Source organism: Aegilops tauschii, chromosome 5 (genome assembly GCF_002575655.3).
Source record: "Aegilops tauschii subsp. strangulata cultivar AL8/78 chromosome 5, Aet v6.0, whole genome shotgun sequence".
NCBI classification, from domain to species: domain Eukaryota; kingdom Viridiplantae; phylum Streptophyta; class Magnoliopsida; order Poales; family Poaceae; genus Aegilops; species Aegilops tauschii.
In genome coordinates this window covers 579,254,498-579,264,530 of record NC_053039.3, presented here as the reverse complement: position 1 = coordinate 579,264,530, position 10,033 = coordinate 579,254,498, and the positions used below count along the sequence as shown (strand labels likewise).

The 10,033-nt window shown below is 44.2% G+C and overlaps 1 long non-coding RNA gene across 1 annotated transcript; it reads left to right on the top strand.

The window, feature by feature from the left end:
• Nucleotides 1–8,359: 8,359 nt before the first annotated feature.
• Nucleotides 8,360–9,646, top strand: LOC120964204 (uncharacterized). The gene is made up of 2 exons (XR_005755844.3): nucleotides 8,360–8,980; nucleotides 9,061–9,646. It is a non-coding gene; the product is annotated as an uncharacterized lncRNA (long non-coding RNA).
• Nucleotides 9,647–10,033: the final 387 nt, after the last annotated feature.

Below are 10,033 nucleotides of genomic sequence, written 5' to 3'. Positions count from 1 at the left end.
CGTCGTGCTGAAGAAACTCTTCCTCGGCCTCAGCTGGATCAAGAGTACGAGGGACGTCACCGAGCTGAACGTGTGCAGATCGCGGAGGTGCCGTGCGTTTGGTACTTGATCGGTTGAATCGCGAAGACGTTCGACTACATCAACCGCGTTACTAAATGCTTCCGCTTTCAGTCTACGAGGGTACGTGGACACACTCTCCCCGCTCGTTGTTATGCTTCTCCTAGATAGATCTTGCGTGATCGTAGGAAAATTTTGAAATACTACGTTCCCCAACAGTGGCATCCGAGTCAGGTCTATGCGTAGATGTTATTTGCACGAGTAGAACACAAAGAGTTGTGGGCGATAATAGTCATACTGCTTACCAGCATGTCATACTTTGATTCGGCGGTATTGTTGGATGAAGCGGCCCAGGCCGACATTACATGACCGCGTTCATGAGACTGGTTCTACCACCGTGCTTTGCACATAGGTGGCTAGTGGGTGTCCGTTTCTCCAACTTTAGTTGAATCGAGTGTGACTACGCCCGGTCCTTGTTGAAGGTTAAAACAGCACACTTGACGAAAAATCGTTGTGGTTTTGATGCGTAGGTAAGAACGGTTCTTGCTAAGCCCGTAGCAGCCGCGTAAAACTTGCAACAACAAAGCAGAGGACGTCTAACTTGTTTTTGCAGGGCTTGCTGTGATGTGATATGGTCAAGACGTGATGATATATAAATTGTTGTATGAGATGATCATGTTTTGTAATAGTTATCGGCAACTGGTAGGAGCCATATGGTTGTCGCTTTATTGTATGAAATGCAATCGCCATGTAACTGCTTTACTTTATCACTAAGCGGTAGCGATAGTCGTAGAAGCAATAGTTGGCGAGACGACAACGATGCTTCGATGGAGATCAAGGTGTCAAGCCGGTGACGATGGTGATCATGGCGGTGCTTTGGAGATGGAGATCAAAGGCACAAGATGATGATGGCCATATCATATCACTTATATTGATTGCATGTGATGTTTATCCTTTATGCATCTTATTTTGCTTAGTACGGCGGTAGCATTATAAGATGATCTCTCACTAAATTTCAAGGTATAAGTGTTCTCCGTGAGTATGCACCGTTGCTACAGTTAATCATGCCGAGACACCACATGATGATCGGGTGTGATAAGCTCTACGTTCACATACAACGGGTGCAAGCCAGTTTTGCACACGCAGAATACTCAGGTTAAACTTGACGAGCCTAGCATATGTAGATATGGCCTCGGAACAATGAGACCGAAAGGTCGAGCGTGAATCATATAGTAGATATGATTAACATAGTGATGTTCACCATTGAAAACTACTCCATCTCACGTGATGATTGGACATGGTTTAGTTGATATGGATCATGTGATCACTTAGATGATTAGAGGGATGTCTATCTAAGTGGGAGTTCTTAAAGTAATATGATTAATTGAACTTTAATTTATCATGAACTTAGTACCTGATAGTATTTTGCATGTCTATGTTGTTGTAGATAAATGGCTCGTGCTACTGTTCCGTTGAATTTTAATGTGTTCCTAGAGAAAGCTAAGTTGAAAGATGATGGTAGCAACTACACGGACCGGGTCCGTAACTTGAGGATTATCCTCATTGCTGCACAGAATAATTATGTCCTGGAAACACCGCTGAGTGCCAAACCCGCTGCAGGAGCAACGCCGGACGTTATGAACGCCTGGCAGAGCAAACTGATGACTACTCAATAGTTCAGTGTGCCATGCTTTACGGCTTAGTGTTGGGGAACGTAGTAATTTCAAAAAAATTCCTATGCACACACAGGATCATGGTGATGCATAGCAACGAGAGGGGAGAGTGTTGTCCACGTACCCTCGTAGACCGAAAGCGGAAGCGTTAGCACAATGCGGTTGATGTAGTCGTACGTCTTCACGATCCGACCGATCAAGTACCGAACGCACGGCACCTCCGAGTTCAGCACACGTTCAGCTCGATGACGTCCCTCGAACTCCGATCCAGCCGAGCTTTGAGGGAGAGTTCCGTCAGCACGATGGCGTGGTGACGATGATGATGTTCTACCGATGCAGGGCTTCGCCTAAGCACCGCTACGATATTATCGAGGTGGATTATGGTGGAGGGGGGCACCGCACATGGCTAAGAGATCAAGAGATCAATTGTTGTGTCTAGAGGTGCCCCCGTATATAAAGGAGCAAGGGGGAGAGGCGGCCGGCCAGGAGGAGGCGCGCCAGGGAGGAGTCCTACTCCCACCGGGAGTAGGACTCCCTCCTTTCCTAGTTGGAGTAGGAGAAGGGGGAAGGAGGAGAGAGAGAGAGAAGGAAAGGGGGGGGCGCCGCCCCCTCCTTGTCCAATTCGGACTAGAGGGGGAGGGGGCGCGCTGCCTGCCCTGGCCACCCCTCCTCTTCTCCACTAAGGCCCATCTTGGCCCATTAAACCCCCCCGGGGGGTTCCGGTAACCCCCGGTACTCCGGTAAAATCCCGATTTCACCCGGAACACTTCCGATATCCAAATATAGGCTTCCAATATATCAATCTTTATGTCTCGACCATTTCGAGACTCCTCGTCATGTCCGTGATCACATACGGGACTCCGAACTATATTCGGTACATCAAAACACATAAACTCATAACCGTCATCGAACTTTAAGCGTGCGGACCCTACGGGTTCGAGAACTATGTAGACATGACCGAGACACGTCTCCGGTCAATAACCAATAGCGGAACCTGGATGCTCATATTGGCTCCTACATATTCTACGAAGATCTTTATCGGTCAAACCGCATAACAACATACGTTGTTCCCTTTGTCATCGGTATGTTACTTGCCCGAGATTCGATCGTCGGTATCTTAATACCTAGTTCAATCTCGTTACCGGCAAGTCTCTTTACTCGTCCCGTAATACATCATCCCGCAACTAACTCATTAGTTGCAATGTTTGCAAGGCCTATAGTGATGTGCATTACTGAGTGGGCCTAGAGATACCTCTCCGACAATCGAAGTGACAAATCCTAATCTCGAAATACGCCAACCCAACAAGTACCTTCGGAGACACCTGTAGAGCACCTTTATAATCACCCAGTTACGTTGTGACGTTTGGTAGCACACAAAGTGTTCCTCCGGTAAACGGGAGTTGCATAATCTCATAGTCATAGGAACATGTATAAGTCATGAAGAAAGCAATAGCAGAATACTAAACGATTGTGTGCTAAGCTAACGGAATGGGTCAAGTCAATCACATCATTCTCCTAATGATGTGATCTCGTTAATCAAATGAAAACTCATATCAATGGCTAGGAAACATAACCATCTTTGATCAACGAGCTAGTCAAGTAGAGGCATACTAGTGACACTCTGTTTGTCTATGTATTCACATAAGTATTATGTTTCCGGTTAATACAATTCTAGCATGAATAATAAACATTTATCATGATATAAGGAAATGAATAATAACTTTATTATTGCCTCTAGGGCATATTTCCTTCAGTCTCCCACTTGCACTGGAGTCAATAATCTAGATTACACAGTAATGATTCTAACACCCATGGAGCCTTGGTGCTGATCATGTTTTGCTCGTGGAAGAGGCTTAGTCATCGGGTCTGCAACATTCAGATCCGTATGAATCTTGCAAATTTCTATGTCTCCCACCTGGACTTGATCCCGGATGGAGTTGAAGCGTCTCTTGATGTGCTTGGTTCTCTTGTGAAATCTGGATTCCTTTGCCAAGGCAATTGCACCAGTATTGTCACAAAAGATTTTCATTGGACCCGATGCACTAGGTATGACACCTAGATCGGATATGAACTCCTTCATCCAGACTCGTTCATTTGTTGCTTCCGAAGCAGCTATGTACTCCGCTTCACACGTAGATCCCTCCACAACGCTTTGTTTAGAACTGCACCAACTTGCAGCTCCACCGTTCAATGTAAATACGTATCCGGTTTGCGATTTCGAATCGTCCGGATCAGTGTCAAAGCTTGCATCGACGTAACCATTTACGATTAGCTCTTTGTCACCTCCATAAACGAGAAACATATCCTTAGTCCTTTTTAGGTATTTCAGGATGTTCTTGACCGCTATCCAGTGATCCACTCCTGGATTACTTTGGTACCTCCCTGCTAAACTTATAGCAAGGCACACATCAGGTCTGGTACACAGCATTGCATACATGATAGAGCCTATGGCTGAAGCATAGGGAACATCTTTCATTTTCTCTCTATCTTCTGCAGTGGTCGGGCATTGAGTCTTACTCAACTTCACACCTTGTAACATAGGCAAAAAACCTTTCTTTGCTTGATCCATTTTGAACTTCTTCAAAACTTTGTCAAGATATGTGCTTTGTGAAAGTCCAATTAAGCGTCTTGATCTATCTCTATAGATCTTAATGCCCAATATATAAGCAGCTTCACCGAGGTCCTTCATTGAAAAACTCTTATTCAAGTATCCCTTTATGCTATCCAGAAATTCTATATCATTTCCAATCAGCAATATGTCATCCACATATAATATCAGAAATGCTACAGAGCTCCCACTCACTTTCTTGTAAATACAGGCTTCTCCAAAAGTCTGTATAAAACCATATGCTTTGATCACACTATCAAAGCGTTTATTCCAACTCCGAGAGGCTTGCACCAGTCCATAAATGGATCGCTGGAGCTTGCACACTTTGTTAGCTCCCTTTGGATCGACAAAACCTTCTGGCTGCATCATATACAACTCTTCTTCCAGAAATCCATTCAGGAATGCAGTTTTTACATCCATTTGCCAAATTTCATAATCATAAAATGCAGCAATTGCTAACATGATTCGGACAGACTTAAGCATCGCTACGGGTGAGAAAGTCTCATCGTAGTCAATCCCTTGAACTTGTCGAAAACCTTTTGCAATAAGTCGAGCTTTATAGACAGTAACATTACCGTCAGTGTCAGTCTTCTTCTTGAAGATCCATTTATTCTCAATGGCTTGCCGATCATCGGGCAAGTCAACCAAAGTCCACACTTTGTTCTCATACATGGATCCCATCTCAGATTTCATAGCTTCAAGCCATTTTGCGGAATCTGGGCTCACCATCGCTTCTTCATAGTTCGTAGGTTCGTCACGGTCTAGTAACATAACCTCCAGAACAGGATTACCATACCACTCTAGTGCGGATCTTACTCTGGTTGACCTACGAGGTTCAGTAACAACTTGATCTAAAGTTTCATGATCATCATCATTAACTTCCTCACTAATTGATGTAGGTGTCACAGGAACCGGTTTCTGTGATGAACTACTTTCCGATAAGGGAGCAGGTACAGTTACCTCATCAAGTTCTACTTTCCTCCCACTCACTTCTTTCGAGAGAAACTCCTTCTCTAGAAAGGATCCAAATTTAGCAACAAAAGTCTTGCCTTTAGATCTGTTATAGAAGGTGTACCCAAAAGTTTCCTTTGGGTATCCTATGAAGACACATTTCTCCGATTTGGGTTCGAGCTTATCAGGTTGAAGCTTTTTCACATAAGCATCGCAGCCCCAAACTTTAAGAAACGACAACTTTGGTTTCTTGCCAAACCACAGTTCATAAGGCGTCATCTCAACGGATTTCGATGGTGCCCTATTTAACGAGAATGCAGCCGTCTCTAAAGCATAACCCCAAAACGATAGCGGTAAATCAGTAAGAGACATCATAGATCGCACCATATCTAGTAAAGTACGATTACGACATTCGGACACACATTACGCTGTGGTGTTCCGGGTGGCGTGAGTTGCGAAACTATTCCGCATTGTTTCAAATAAAGACCAAACTCATAACTCAAATATTCTCCTCAACGATCAAATCATAGAAACTTTATTTTCTTGTTACGATGATTTTCTACTTCACTCTGAAATTCTTTGAACTTTTCAAATGTTTCAGACTTATGTTTCATTAAGTAGATATACCCATATCTGCTTAAATCATCTGTGAAGGTGAGAAAATAACGATACCCGCCGCGAGCCTCAACATTCATCGGACCACATACATCTGTATGTATGATTTCCAACAAATCTGTTGCTCGTTCCATAGTTCCGGAGAACGGCGCTTTAGTCATCTTGCCCATGAGGCATGGTTCGCAAGTACCAAGTGATTCATAATCAAGTGGTTTCAAAAGTCCATCAGTATGGAGTTTCTTCATGCGCTTTACACCATTATGACCTAAACGGCAGTGCCACAAATAAGTTGCACTATCATTATCAACTCTGCATCTTTTGGCTTCAATATTATGAATATGTGTATCACTACTATCGAGATTCAATAAAAATAGACCACTCTTAAGGGTGCATGACCATAAAAGATATTACTCATATAAATAGAACAACCATTATTCTCTGATTTAAATGAATAACCGTCTCGCATCAAACAAGATCCAGATATAATGTTCATGCTCAACGCTGGCACCAAATAACAATTATTTAGGTCTAAAACTAATCCCGAAGGTAGATGTAGAGGTAGCGTGCCGACCGCGATCACATCGACTTTGGAACCATTTCCCACGCGCATCGTCACCTCGTCCTTAGCCAATCTTCGCTTAATCCGTAGTCCCTGTTTCGAGTTGCAAATATTAGCAACAGAACCAGTATCAAATACCCAGGTGCTACTGCGAGCATTAGTAAGGTACACATCAATAACATGTATATCACATATACCTTTGTTCACCTTGCCATCCTTCTTATCCGCCAAATACTTGGGGCAGTTCCGCTTCCAGTGACCAGTCTGTTTGCAGTAGAAGCACTCAGTCTCAGGCTTAGGTCCAGACTTGGGTTTCTTCTCCTGAGCAGCAACTTGTTTGTTGTTATTCTTGAAGTTTCCCTTATTCTCTTTGCCCTTCTTCTTGAAACTAATGGTCTTGTTGACCATCAACACTTGATGCTCCTTCTTCATTTATACCACCGCAGCCTTTAGCATTGCGAAGAGCTCGGGAATTGTCTTATCCATCCCTTGCATATTATAGTCTGTTTGCATATTATAAATGAAGAAGGAGCATCAAGTGTTGATGGTCAACAAGACCATTAGTTTCAAGAAGAAGGGCAAAGAGAATAAGGGAAACTTCAAGAAGAACAACAAACAAGTTGCTGCTCAGGAGAAGAAACCCAAGTCTGGACCTAAGCCTGAGACTGAGTGCTTCTACTGCAAACAGACTGGTCACTGGAAGCGGAACTGCCCCAAGTATTTGGCGGATAAGAAGGATGGCAAGGTGAACAAAGGTATATGTGATATACATGTTATTGATGTGTACCTTACTAATGCTCGCAGTAGCACCTGGGTATTTGATACTGGTTCTGTTGCTAATATTTGCAACTCGAAACAGGGACTACGGATTAAGCGAAGATTGGCTAAGGACGAGGTGACGATGCGCGTGGGAAATGGTTCCAAAGTCGATGTGATCGCGGTCGGCACGCTACCTCTACATCTACCTTCGGGATTAGTTTTAGACCTAAATAATTGTTATTTGGTGCCAGCGTTGAGCATGAACATTATATCTGGATCTTGTTTGATGCGAGACGGTTATTCATTTAAATCAGAGAATAATGGTTGTTCTATTTATATGAGTAATATTTTTTATGGTCATGCACCCTTGATGAGTGGTCTATTTTTATTGAATCTCGATAGTAGTGATACACATCGACCATTCTTAAGAAGTTGCTCCCCACTACTTGAGTTATCTCAACATGCAAGCCATCCACATCATCACACATGCCACTTCAGCGATCCCGTTGCACTTTTCCAACCATAACAGTCATGCATGTGCCCCCTCAGCAAAGAAAGTGACATTTTTAATTAACAAATCTGCCACGTGATCCAAATACATTTCATGCGACACCGAAGAGACCTGAACCTGACGATGCATATTATATCTTCCCACCTATTCCTCCCTTAATCTACTATATGTCACATCAGCAATTTTTTACCCAGAAATCAATTAAACAAGTGGTGTAATATTTCTTTCTATCGTGCATCCTGGTGGCCGAAGCGACCGCTCTTTAGAGCATGGTTAATAGAAGAGCCGGCAACGGGCTCTATATGAATGCCAGGTCACTTGTAGCCACCAAGAAAGAACTCTCGTATAACAAAGCTGGCTGTAGGCATTAGCTATAGTAATTAATGTCTACATGCATGGCAAAGAGAAAAATGAATTGATTGGACAGGAGGAAGCTGCGCTAGCTTTAAGCCCTTGCATGCAGTTTCTTTGTCTGGAGCCTTGTGCTACAGCCGGCGACTCACGGAGCGCCCGCTCCCTTCTCTCTCCTATCTTCTCTTCCTCCAGCTGGACTTTGTCTGAGGTGGAACGGCTTGTAGCCAGCTGACTAGGCATTATTATACTTGCTCTTAGCCTTCCATAACTGACTAGCGTCTTTTCCTTTTCCATGCGCTACTGTTACACACGATTCCTAAACCATAAAAATCCACCAGCTGCATGCCTGCATCTCTCCTGTCCCGATCCCTCCAGCTTCATCTCTCTGCCTCCTGATCTACACTCGCCGCCGGCTGTCTCGAGGCATGACCACCCGCACCAATCAGGACCAGCAGCGGTGGACAACTGCCACAGGGCAGTTGCTCGCTCGCCGGCTCGCTAATGGATAGGTCTTGGCCGTGGGCTAGACAGCGCGCCAGATTTCTCCGATTGCTAACTTTCAATGGTTCTCCCGCTACCTACCTACATGAATCGCTGATGAGTTGTTCTTACCCTATTGTGTATTGTTTTCCCCACTATTTTGAATCACTTTTTCTTTGTAGAGGACACATGCGGCTGATGGATCCGGCCATGGATTTAGTATGGCATGAGAAGATATGTTCCTTTCCATGCAGCCCGACGCCTACCCATCCGCTGATGCGTGACAGGACCATGTCTTTCGCTAAGGAATCAAACAAAATCCGCTGCCGGTCGTCAGACTTTTCTCCTGCTCACCACCCACCACTGTCGCCTCGACCCGTGCTGCTTCCCGTCGCCACCAAGAGGTTACACTGGTGAGCCCCTCGATTCGATATTACTTCCGCTGGGTTCTAGGTACTCTTGATTCCATTGTGTTGACGAGAATATTTATCAGAGCCGATCACCTTCGTTCAGAGCTACATTGATGCTATTCTTCTGCTTTAACCAAGGCTGAAAAAGTGGCAAGATCACACAATAATAAAATGGCGAAGTGGTTACCATCACCCGAGGGAATGATTAAATCAATCTGGACGGGGCCGTGGTGAAGAACCTCGGCCAAGGAGCGGTACCGGCAATATCTCGGGAAGTTGGGAGGTGTGGTGTGATGGATCCTGATATAGTGGAAGGCATAGCCTGCTGTGAGGTTTGGGTGCTTGCTCAACGTTGATTAGAATGGCCTCTGATGCAGTGAATGTGGTGAGGGATATCAACTTTGGGAGTTATGCCAGTACAACTCGTTTCTATATGAAATCTCACTGAGGAAAGAGCAGTTTCTGGAGACGACGTATATTTGTGTGCAGAAGGTCGTACGTCAAACAACGAAACTCATCAGCTAGATCCTTTGTTTATTTATTATATAATGGTAGGCATATTTGGCTGCTAGAGTCTAATGATTCTATGATTGTACCTTAGGGTTATTGCTATATACAAGAGCCGGACATTTTCCCTTAAAAAGGTAGATCATTTGGAATCCAGGATGATATTTTTGGTTCTTTGGTCTGTTAGATAATAACGAAAATAAAACGAGACACGAGAGACACGGATTTTTACGTGAAAACCCTTTCAGAAGAAAAACCACGGACGCACGAAGGCGCAATCACTATAGAGAGGAGTATTACAAGCACGAGACGACGGGCCGTCTGAGGTGCGACTACATGGGGTATATATGAGGGCAATACATGAGAGTCCTTGGAGGACAAGTAATCGAGTTGTACTCGTACGCGTCGACGTCAACACAAAGGCCCACACCGGTTGTACTACGTCTAGTCCAACACAGTACAATTTGGATCACAATTTAACAATCTCCACCTTGATCCAAATTCCCTCTAGTAGTCGAAGAAAGTAAATAACTCCATCCAAATCAGCAT